The 12,809-nt window shown below is 38.8% G+C and overlaps 1 protein-coding gene across 3 annotated transcripts in view; it reads right to left on the bottom strand.

Moving 5' to 3' along the window:
- PDE8A (phosphodiesterase 8A) overlaps positions 1-12,809 on the bottom strand; it is a 133,380-nt gene that overhangs the window by 89,529 nt on the left and 31,042 nt on the right. The gene's annotated exons all lie outside the window — the stretch shown is intronic.

Genomic DNA, 12,809 nt, shown 5'->3' with positions numbered 1-12,809 from the left:
ATTGATTAGGCTTTTGAATAGCATGTGCTTCAGCAAGATTTAGTATCATTTGTGTCCAGAAGAAAAAATAAAAACAGAAAAATAAATAACACCAACTCAAGTCACAGGGAAAAAAAAAAACAAAACCCTCTAACAAATTAGACAAAGCTAAATAGCTAAATAAAAATTTTTAATCTAAAAACCACGTGTAGTCCTTGCACCACAGTTGTTTATCTCTCACAAAGCAGACAAGCTATGGCCTTGACTGACCATTATACATCATTCAAAGTTAACATTTTTCTATTTGACCATCTTATCTTCCTTTATCTCCCTGCCTAAGTGAGGAGACCCACGAGTCACTAAGTAAAATATCATTCTAGATCCCAAAAGTTTTTGCCAAGGCACAATGTGACCAGTCTCAAGGATTTTTCAAAGAGGAATCTGATGGGTTTTAAACAATGTCTGGAAATACTGAAGGCCTTTCCTCAACAACTCTGCGTTTATCTGTGCTAGATTTGCTGCTGCTAAGTTTCTTTGGGGTAATTTCTAATTCCATGATGTTAACCTTCTCTGGGGAAGGGTTGTAAAGTTTAGAAAGAGCTATTTAGTAGTCCTAAAAATCAGCTGTTTGACTAAGAGCAGTTAAATCAAGCAACTGCTTTCTCTAAAGAGAGGGGTATTTCCAAAAAGCAAGGAACTGCTGACCCAAAGATGGGTCCCAAGTGGGAAACAACATCATGGAAGTGACATGAAAACAGGCAAGGGACTCCTGATCCCAGGGCACATGAGGACAGAGTGGACCACAAAAACTGAGCTTGCTTAGTTTCTGGTTGGAAGATGTTTACTCTGAAAATGCAAATTCATGATCTGTGGAACAACATTGTCATGAGCTTTAAAAATGTAACAGCCTAATGTTTAGAGAAGGCAACACACTTTAGAAGGATGATATAAAAAAAAGTGAAGAAAATTTAAAGAGCAAAAAATAAAACAGACACAGTAATTAGAGTTTAGGTTTATTTTCCATGGACTGAACTGGAAGATGATGAAGTGTAAAAGAAACAACTGCTGAGGATGAACAAGCTTCCCCACAGCACACAAACCTGGGCTCCAGAACTGGGTACAGAGGGACAAGAGGCTTCAAATCCCAGTCTTGCACATGGATCTGGCTTACTCACAGAGCATCCCTTAAATGAAATATTACCCTCAAAGCAAGGTCTCAGTTTGTTCACACTACTCACAAGAAAACAAAGAGAACCAGTTTCTAGCCCCAAACCAGAGCAGGAGTTCCTGGGTGAAGCCCCATAAGCAAAATAGCATTTGTGGGCCACCTTTCAGTAATGATCAAGTCTGCAAGTACCAGAAAGAATGGATATCAAACACATAAAAGAACAGCTAATTACATTAGAGACACAGTAAACACGACCCCACGAAAAAATGGGAATTATGGTAATTATTGGATGTGTATCTGGAGGAAAAGTAACAATTTCTTTCACTCTGTCCTTGTCAAAAAAGAAAGCTGTCACAAAACCAGCTTGAGCTTCAATACTTTGGAAAGACATTGTAAAATTCCTAGTAAGGAGAAAAATCTATTTCCATTTCAGATCAAAGTTCAGTTTTATCCCAACTATTCATGCAGATATTCCCTTTACACAGAAAGCATCTGAACTGGTATGGTTACAAAAATAGATGAAAAATGTCTAATTTTTATTATGAAATTTTGTCAGCACCAGCTGAATCATATAAGACTAGGAGTCCATGATTAGTGTCATTTATGACAGTTTCTATTCGTAGTTAAACAAGTAAAATTCATGTCCACAAACTACAATTAGGCAATTTACCCATCAAATGATTATTTATGTTTTGTGCTATGAAAAGCAAAATTATTTTTCCCCACTATATTACTTCTTTCTGTTAAGCAACACAAGAACACACCTACAATTTAAAAGGTCAGTATGGAAAACATTTTAAACACAGAATAGCACTTCAGTTCTGAAAGCTTTATGTAAGATGAAAAAATTCCTTTTTCTAGTACAGCAGATTAGAAATATGTTCACTGCACTTTAGCTGAAGTTAGAGAAAAAAATTACTGGTTTGTTTATTTGTGTTTGTCTACACATCTATTAAAATACTCCTCCAATATCAGATTGATTTATAATAATGGCCCTTTAAGGGCTATTGACCTTGGTGCAAAAGATTAAGAGTACACTGTGCATACTAAATAAAGATTTTCAGGGAGACATCTGTTTACCAGCTATGTCTCTTTGTAAGCAAGATTCTGCCATTTCCAGGATGGTGTCCTATGCCAGAGGGTGGGAAGATGCTGGACCTTCCTCAAAGACCTTCACCCAACAAAAGCATTTCATGAAAAAAGCACTGAGAGGAGCTGATATCAGTTTTGTCAGTGAGAGGACACACACTGTTTGTAACCCCCCAAAATTATAGATATATGCATTTATGAGCATTAGGAACATGAAAATGGCAGTCAGAGGTAGAACACAGTGGCAAAAAGAAGGAAAGGGGAGGAAGCAACTTCTGCTATGTGTGACTGAATAAGTTAAATAAAAACTACAGATCACCACGGATGACAAAGTAAGAAGGTTAAGCAGAAACAGGCAGTAAAACAGGGGTTGTGGCACAGAGGCAGCTGTGATGTGACATTTCTATCACAAATTGCCACGATTTGGCATTGCAATCAAATTGTCACCAAATCACACTTGATAATTCAGTACCTTCCACACTTATTGTAAGTATTATTATACACACTTGTCCCATAATCAAGCATAAATCTGGAATAGTTTTATGAGATAATTATTAACATTACATCAGTTCTAAACAATGCAATGAATTAACTGATACTTCAACTTTTCCTTAATAACCTGAAGTCACAGAATGCAGAGCCTGTTCTGAAGAGCAGTGTCCTATAGCAAAAGGCAAACAAACAGGAACAGAGGACAAAGGCCATTAACAATCATTTATTTGTCCTAATTCAAGGACTGTTCTGCTCTGTTTGTTCTATTGCCTGGTCTAGCCTACAAAGTCTTGCTGACAAAAAATACCTTTTCTCCCCAAAAGGTTTCCAAATATTCACATCATGATTTCATACCTCAGCCAAACTATTTCCTGTTAAATCTGTCTGCCCAAAAGAGGAAAAATTCCAAAAAAGCACCAGTGTGGTGGCAGTATTCAGAGTGCTTGCAGAGTTCCTTGGAGCTCTCACTGCCAGCAATGCTGGCTGTGAAGGCATCATAAAAGGAGGCAAGTGGCTCATAGGCATCAGCTGCCAGAAACTATTACAGTCCAAATGCTCAGTGGGGAGCAAAAAGTTCCATGGGCTCACTTCACTTCCATTTCACTTGCACAGTCCTAAATTCCTGGCACAGGTGTAACACAAATGTCCTGGGAAACCTTCCTATTGCAAATGGAGCTAACATTAGCAAAACTGGTTTTGCTGGTATACTTTACACAGCTCCTCAGCTGAAATAAGCTATGCTAACAAAAGCATGCTTCCCTCTATCCACTATCACCACATCCATAACAGAGATCTTTTCCAAAATTAAATATAATTAAAACCCAAATCCCTCACTGGTATTTCTAATCTAGGTAACATTCCTTGTATAGTCCTGTCCTTGACTGTAGTAAGACTTCACCTAAACATGTCCTAGGTATAGTTCCATATGTCAAGAAATACAGGAAAGCTTTCTCTTGTGGAAAAAGCTGTATCATTATATTTGTGCTCTCAAACAGCACAAACTATTCTGCAACAAGCACAGTAGTATCAGTATTGCTGTAATTAGAAGAGGACTTTACCCTACTTATGCCAGTAAGAACTCCAGCCTGAAGAACAGACCATTGCAATAAGTGACACTTGAGGTGAGAGGAGATGTCTCAGCAGTTAGGACCCTAAACACTTGTTTCTGTAACATCTGATGGGGCCTTTCAAGGTCATGGGCAGAAGAGGTTTGCAAATGTCTGCAAGAGTATTTACTCTTTCTCCAAGGACAAACTGGAGAAACCCAGCAAACTGAACTGCAATCTGCATTGTTTAGTAGTGCTCAGACTAAATTGTTCTATACTGTCAGAAGAGAAAGGGACTCAGGACAAAGCACAGAAATAAATATCCATTATTATAAAGAAAGCAATTAACAATTATTATAAAGAAACAATTAACTAAAGAATTGCACATGTACCATCTTTCTTTTTTAAAGTGGAAAAAATACAGTAGATCTTCAATCAGAATCACACAGGAGCTGCAATCCACTGACTGTTTTAGAGTGCTTATGCTTTTTAACTATCTAAAAATGGAAATAACTGTGAAACTCCCCAACATGCTGGGACAGCTGGGGGCTTTCTTTAAACACTTTGCAAAATAGCACTCTCTCTTACCACATGAGCTCTTAATTTCTCAGTTCAGAAAAGCACACAGCACTTTCCTACAGTGCATAGCTGGGCAGTTCCAGAGCCTGCTTCTTCACACAAAGTCTTTGAAAGATGACTGGTAACTAAACTTGGCTTAATTAAGTTGACAATTTCACAGCTACTTTGAACAGCTCATTAACTGCAGGCTACAGCTTCTTTGCAGCCAAGGCTCCACAATTCATCATACAGTGAACCTGCTGACAAGAGCTGCAACTTCCAACTCATGTTTCAAGAGATCAGATTTATTACTGAAGTCCTGCTTCTTCTAAAACCAGTTCAGGCCTCCTATAAGAGACACTGAAAATACTTTTCTCTGTAGTACAGGGCTACACATCACTGCAGACAAACTCTGTGTGTTAAAGGCAGTGGTTTTTGCATGGGCTGCCAGGCTGAGAGTGGTGCTGGGGTGAGGACCAGTGGCTATGGCTGAGGGTTTACTAAGTCAGGGGGGTTGTATTCTACTTAAGCTAACCACAAGCTAATTGGCAAATATCCTGTACATATGTATATAGTCATTGGACAGTCTGCTCATGTCTGTTCTAGGACAAAAGTATCTGTAGTTTCAGCAATCAATTAATCTGCATTTAAGAACTTGTGTTTAAACAAATCACTACTGCTGGCCTCAGATAATTCCCCAGTACAGAGGTCAATGTTTCCCAAACCTAACTCAGACTCTCTTAAGGATATGAAGACCTCTTGCAACATGCAGCAAAATCATTGGGGCAGTGCTGTAAGCCAAAATCCCTTTACCCTGGCAACCCTCTGTCATGTGTTTTTCTCTACATGATTGTTTTATTGGTTTGCCTTAAAAAAAAAAAAAAAAAAAAAAATTAGCCCATCCTAAAGTAGTTTAAAGGACCTTCCTTTAGAAAAATCTCTTAGAAATTCTACCTTCTGTCTTGGAACACCCTGATGTTGGGAAGGATAACAAAAAAATGCCAAGCCCTTCACCCACATCCCCCTCCGCAAAATGGGGAAAAAGGAGAGAAAAAAATTTAGGTATGATACAAATCCTTTTACAGAGTGGCAGGAAGCAATAGTCATCAAGCATTTAAAGATTCTCAGGTAACACTTCACATGAGTATTTACTGAGTGTACTGTTACAGGGGTAAGTGGAAACCAGATCCCAGAGTAGCCAAAGTGATTGGCCACGGCCAGGGCAGCACCACTCAGCTTTCAGGTGAGCTCAACACAACTCACTTCCTTGGTACCTTTGTCCTGGAATGGAACAGCCCTGGCACAGCAAATCTAACAAGTGGATGCAGCTGGGTACTTCTCTGATCAGTCAGCTGGAATATCAGTCAGCTGGGGAAAAAATGTAAGGGACCATTGACCAAAAGCATCAGGTTTCCTGAAGGGGGTTGATAGTTCTTCTTTGCAGCTCATCCATGGAGAAAGGGTAAGAGACTACATGGCCTCACTGCTAAACACACACTTGAGAAAACAACAGGCTGAGGAAGACTGTGTCCCTGTTCAAACTGATGATGGGAGAATTTATGAGGTTTCTCAACTTTTTAGGACAAATAGCTTTTCTATAACTAGGTAAATATCCCTGTGGAGACAACTGTGACTTCTGGAACTAAACCATACCTCACAGAGACCTCTGAGACTTGCAGGTGCTGGACCCCACCACTTACACTCTCCACTGGCCTCTGGTCTTGGTTTAATTTCAGAGGGACTGACAGAGCAGTGCATGGTTTCAGGGAGGGACCTAAACCACAATAAATCGTGTTCACCCAATAAAAGGGTGAAATCACAGCTGCCTCAACACCCACAGCCTGCACTTCCTAGCACAGCTCAAAGACTTTCAGAAGAAATGGAAGAAAAGATTGCCATTCCCTGACCCTGTATCAGGTCTATTTAATTTCCACAGTCCTTAAAGCTCTCTGGTTTGCTTGAACTTTGTAAAACAACCAAACAAGTTTACCCCACAAAGCAAAAACTACCCCATGAACAGTGTCCCACAAACTCAGCAAGGCACAGCAGGAGAGAGTTTATATTGCCCAAAGAGCACAAGAGAGCCTTGTAAGAGCTCTTAGCAATCAGAACAGCCAAGATAAAGTTAGCAGAAAACTTCAGAGCTATGTAGCCTCCAAAAAGAAGTTGTTTTTAGTTTAATTGGCAAAATAAGAGATTGCAATTTCAGCTTGCTTTTCTTGAGAGTCCAGCTATGAATCTCACTGTAAGTAATTCATAAGAGAGCTTAGCTTTTCAGAAAATGTGAACTTCAGTCACGCTTCTCTGAAAGTTTGGTGCTTGGCAATGTTCCCGTGGTCACACTGTGACCAGAGGCTAAGTCTGAGGATGTGACAAGCCTCTGGGCTTCCCACACCTCCCACCAACCCCTGGCAGGGCTTGCTCCCTCTGCCCCACTCCCACTCCAGCTCTCAGGCTCCGCACTGACACAAACAAACAAGGAAAAAAACCCTTCCAGCTGTGTTGGCAAAAAACCACTTCCAACTCACAAGCAGTGACAGCAGAATTATGTTTCTCAGAAAACTATAAGCTGATACATCAGTATTTAGCTCTCAGAACCAAAAGTATAGAATGCCCAACAAAATTTCCTTTTTTATTATTATTATTTTTTATTACCAGCAGGCTGCCACTACTGCCTGTCCTTCAGGGACAGACAGACACTACCTCAGCCCTTCTCACCAAAGCCAAGGGGAAGAGGGATGGGTCAGCTTCCTCACTGAGCAGCTTCATTAGTTCAATGAGTTTTTAGTAGGATGAACAAGGATCATAAAAGCTAAATCTCTCTTATCTCCAAGAATCTGGCTTTTCCTACTAGGTACCACTGCCAGAGGCAACTGCTTTTTGGAGAAAACTTGGTTCCAAACAACTTACTGCTCTAATACATTCATTTTAAAGAGATGTAACATGTGGTAAACTTTCAGAAAACATAAATCCCTCCTAAAAAGTAAGCAACTGCCCCATAGTAAAATATTCCATACTTTGGAAGAGGTACAGTGTGACATTATCTGCTGAGAGAAGAAATGTCATTGGTAGGTTTAGGGGCTGTGAGTGACAGCATGCCACAGAATTTGAGCTGACTGTTCTCCTGACAGATCTCAGCTCCACAGCCTTGCACTGGGAGGAACAAGACCACCACCTCCAGAACTGAGGACATGCAATAACATCACTAATTGTCAGTGTAAGAGAACAGCCCTTCCACCTGAAACCTGCAGAAAGCAGATCTCTTCCTGCCAAAAAAGAAAACCCTGAAACCTGAATACTAACTATAAGAAAAGTTTCAGCAGCATCAATGGAAGCATGAAGCAGTGTCTGAGTTGACAGGACTTACTCCTTCTTTTGTTAATGAAACAAAAGCTGTTTGGGTTTGCAAAACCCCCTCTGCCTGGCCTTGAAATGTTTCATTCTTCTAAGGTATCGATTTTACCCTCAGATTTTTTCATCTGGAAGACACTTTGATCTATGTATGGAAAAAAAAAATCAAACTATCTACCCTGGTTGTGAAGTCCTCTTCAGAATGTTTAGTTTCAATTCATGCCCCTTGCTTTCTTCTAACCTCTTTCATTGGTTGTTCGTGGTCCCTGCAACAGTATCTGCAGAAACAAATACATCAACCATTCACACTGGTGGTGTTGCAGAGTTAAGTATGTGCTAGCTCTGGTTTGGAAATTAATTCTCCATTCACAAATTCCACTCAAGAGTACAGTTTTCATTGCATTCATCAAGCAAGTTTCAAGGACATAAAACTAAAATATAAGTATCATATTACTTGCCAAAATGGCGAAAAAATGAAAAGTAAATCAGTATCAGAAGAGGAACATGAAGAACTCTTCTCAGTTTTGTACCTTTAAATAGAATCCTTGCACCTTTCTCCAAAGCACAGTGTGCAGAGAGCTGCAGACACAGCCCTGCACAATGGGCACAGCCTGGGGTGAGTGCAGCCCTGTGTCCCTGCACGGCACAGAATCAATGGGACAGGCAGGTCTGGATCACTGCTGCACCACTGCTCACAGAACAACCCCCAGATGTGACTGAGGAACAGCACAGGTACAAACACCTGGGGAAAAAATCCTTTTGAATGCTTAGAAATTTAAGGTTTCACCTTCGAGAGTCATCGCTCTCAAATTTACTCTACCTAAAGCCACAGCCACAACCCTTGAGCCCAAAAATCTTAACAGGGTTGGAAAAGTGTCATTTTAGTAAGAATTTGGCCCACTAATAAATCTCTTTGGTATTTGAAAATAATATTTTGCTTTGGTTTGGTTTGAAAAATAAAAAGTAGATATCTTGCCAGCAATCCCAGTGCCATCCACACTTCAGCACAAGCTCTGGGCTCCAGTATTTATAGACCTACATTCTGATACTCATCCTGTGCTGAAATATTTATCTTTGAGTTAAAGCTCATGGGAAAGGGCAGTTTTTACCAGGCAGTTAAACTGTGTGCAGGACACATCACTTCTGCTTCAAGTTACCAGAGTAATAGGTGTGGCTATCCTCAACCTTCTGTGGAATTTCTCACCAAACTTATAAAAAGTTACAAAAGAAGGAAAAAAAACCCCAAAAACTTAAAAATTGGAAGGAAGAGCAGACAGTATTCCAAAAACACACATCTGCAAACTAACCATCTCAGCTCAACTTTGATCTTGACCTACCTACACATCCCACTGTGCATTTAAACCTGGAATTAAAGCCACTGCTATAGAATAGAGTTCTATACCTCAGTGTCAGAAGAGCCACAACCCTGAAAACTCAGTGTGAATGAGGAACATCTTTCTGATGATGCCAAAGTGTAGCCACTCCTACATACAGGAAGATTGCATTCAATGCAGATCAAGGTTCTTTTGTTGTGTTTTAATTAACAAACGAGCGTGGTTTTTTTCAAACAAGATTGTTATAAAGGTTTACTTTGCCAATCACTTACTGAGGTTGTTTTCCTGATTAAATTTTATCAGAGATAACAGAACCTCAGACTCAAATACAGAACAGGATAGTAAATATATAACTTTAAAAATTAGTTGTCTTTCAGTGGCAAGTAAGATGGGGCCTCGTAAAGTTTCCACCACATCCCAGCAGGGAGCTAAAGGTCACTGCTAACTCAAAATGAAAACAATGGGAAGTAGAGGATACCATTCTTTCATATTTGTCCAGTGATTCTGTGTTTTCTTTGTATGGATTTACTTAGGAAACAGGGAAGTCTAAAACACAAAGAAAAGATTTCAATGTCACCATTTTCCCTGTAACAAGACCAATAATCTGTTCATGTCACTATATAAAATGTTTGATTTACAAAGCAAAATACATCTTCCTTGAAAAAGGCATATAAAATGTTTGGTTTCCTGTGCAACTTTCAAATTAACATACAAAATAATTCTGCTTTTGCCAAGAAAAAAAAAAAAAGAGTTCACATTTCAAACAAAGAAACAGATATATCTTAAATATGCTAAAATATTATTTAACAAAGAGATTAAGATATATCCTGATTAAAAAAAAAAAAAAAACCAAAACAAAACACTAAAATAGTATCAGTTTAGTTCCCACAGAAATTTAAGACCCATCTGGCCAACAAAGAGATTTTCTTTACACCAACAAAAATATGTTACCCCAATTTCTCAGGACCTAGTGCTCAAAAGTTGTCCATCAGGTAATAAAGTGGCAGAACCAAAAGCCACTTCAACTCCTGCTCCAAGCAAGGGTGGGAATCCTTATTTGAGTCACTCATGCTGGAATCAGTCTTTTTCAAGAGCAACATTTTATTCCCAAAACTGTTTTTAAATCTTGAATATTCCTTTTTCATTCCAAGCTCTTTTGCTATGCATGGTCATTAGCTCTCTACATATATCTGCAGACTACCTTTGAACATTTAAAACACTATCAAAACCCATCTCAAATTACCTCGTCTACCACATTTGAACAGATATAACCTAATTTATGTCAACACATTTCCATGTCAAAAAGCAGGTTCTAGCTCTCTTCCTTTCTCCTGGAACAAAGCCATACATGTGGGAGCTGGCTGACAGAATGCTAAGCCTTTTACTTTATGTAGAGTGACAGAGTTACAGATTTTACAAGAAAGAGAAGAAAAGGGCCTGGGAGTTTGATTTGAGGCCAACAGTACAGACCATAGCCAAAGAGAAGAACGTCTGGAAGAACACACAAATTAGAGGCTCCACTATTTAATTTCACAGCATGTGTAACACCATCATTTATTACATTTTGGCCCTAAAAGGGGTATCAAGAAAGAACCTAAAAGGGGATGAATGCTGAAATCTTTTTGCAAAGCAAAGGATTTTAATCTCATTTCCTTGATGCCTTTGAAAACTTAAAAATCTGACTCTGGGCAATAAAACTCTTTAGTATGTCATGCACATTAAAGCTATTCAATTTGTATCTTGTCATCCTGTGCCAATTTAAATTACAGTTAAATGATACCTAATTATTTTACCCAAAGAACAGACAGCAATGTGTAGAATGCCACAAACCAAGTAACTTCTTACTGAACCTTCACAGATGAATGGGTCTTACATATAAAAACACTGAAATTCACATGGAAAACTGACATGAAATCATGCTCTGTGTGCAACCTTGGAGACATTGCTAACAATGTTTTAATTCCATCCATGGCTGGTAAAGCAGTTTACAGTGTGGGTATATTATATCCATACACACAGCCAAAATAGAGCACAATGCTAAATTGTTCTCCTACGTGTGCAGGTGCTTCTGTGGCTCCCTGATAAAATGACAATTTACACAAATCTTGTATTGAAACGATTTCACCTTGAGCCAGTCTGCTCATTATCATATTTGCTTTAAGTTTCTTTCACTTTTTGCTGAAAGCTAATAAAAGCTTTAGCTGTCCATATCTCAAAATACTTAATTTTACATTAAGGACTCGTTTGAAAGTCAGTTGAGATTCCAACTGCTCAAAAAGTGTAATATTTTCAGTGTATTGTTACTATTGCTTAAGCAGCCCAATTCTGGAGTCCTTTCTCAATGTGACAGCCAAAAGAGGTGAACAAATGTTCGTGTAATAACTAAAACAAAACAGCTATTTATCATCTGTTGGTAGTGGCGACTGCTGGATATAACAGTTTCAATGGATGTTAAAAATAATTCTCATTCAAATATCTCTCCCTTTCTTGACATGGACATTTACCTGAATATGAGTAACAAATATTAAAACATGAAAAATGGAAAGCAAAACGGTTTCCAAACAGTATTTTTCCTTAGATTCAAATGAACCATGAACAACTTTCTAAATAAGACATTTTTCATTGTCACATAGATTGTAATTTATTGAACGAGAAGTATTTGCAAGAGAGTGTAACCAGTTTGTATCTTTACTTTATACTTAAATTTCATATTTTGGATGTAAAATCTGAATTGTTGGTATCTTAAACTTCAAGGAAAAGCTGTTAACCTGCATTGGAATTTCACACCATATGTAATATTGGGAATGCTAGAAACTCATTAATACATCACCTCCTGCTACTCTGCCTGGTTTATAAGTACATCCTACAAGCAGAAAATTTCTTGCTGTAGATGTACTTACACTTCAATCTGAGCCATACAATTAAGAATACAAAAGGTGCAAGACAGAAAGAAAAATTCCTACAACTGCAGAAATAAAGGCTTGGTTTTAATACTTCCTCTATTGACAGATTCGGTGGCAGAAAAGTTTAGTACTTAACTGCATAAAATGGCCAGGGAAAAGAGGCAGAGCAAGCTCAGACAGCAGCATTGAAGAACAACAGAAAAGGCACAAGAATTTTCAGCTGAAAGTAGTTTCAGTGAAGTTTTTACTAACAGTAAAACCCAAAAATTCAGGGTCTAAACTTGCTCATCTCAGTCACACAAAGAATTGCCCTCAGATGCAGTGATACATTTTGCATGAGTTGGTTTGCATGACAAGAAGTACCAATAATAATGCTTTAAAAATTGAAAATACAGCTTATGCTGTCTTTGTAGTGTAGCCATCTATATGCTGTGAGTGATTTATAGCTTGGGTTTTTTCCAATTTATATAACAAACAACAGGAAATTTAAAAAGAGAAAAATTAGACCTGAATATGAGCCCAGTTCACATGTTACTACCACTTCACTCCATACAATTTAAAAATTAGACTCCCCTCTCCTGGAGAAAGGATTCACACCTTACAACAACAGCATGAAAAGTATCAGTCTGAAAGTCTGGAGCCCTGAAGACTGAGAAAAGTTCATGTATCTCAGCGTGGGAAGGATCCTCAGTGGAAGCAAGGATCTCTGTGCAGGAGAGCTGACGTCAGTGGAAGTGGGAGGGAAATGGTGATGGGAAGTTTGTTGGGGAAATGATTGAGGACAGTTTCAGTGGGAAGAGGGAGGATTCCAGAGAGGGTGGATGGCCTCAGTGGAAGCATGGACAGAAAGTGTGGGAGTATCAAAGGGAGGGAGTGCTCATGTGTTCCA

This window comes from Oenanthe melanoleuca, chromosome 10 (assembly GCF_029582105.1).
Source record: "Oenanthe melanoleuca isolate GR-GAL-2019-014 chromosome 10, OMel1.0, whole genome shotgun sequence".
Classification (NCBI taxonomy): Eukaryota; Metazoa; Chordata; class Aves; order Passeriformes; family Muscicapidae; genus Oenanthe; species Oenanthe melanoleuca.
This window is presented reverse-complemented; position numbering and strand designations above follow the sequence as displayed.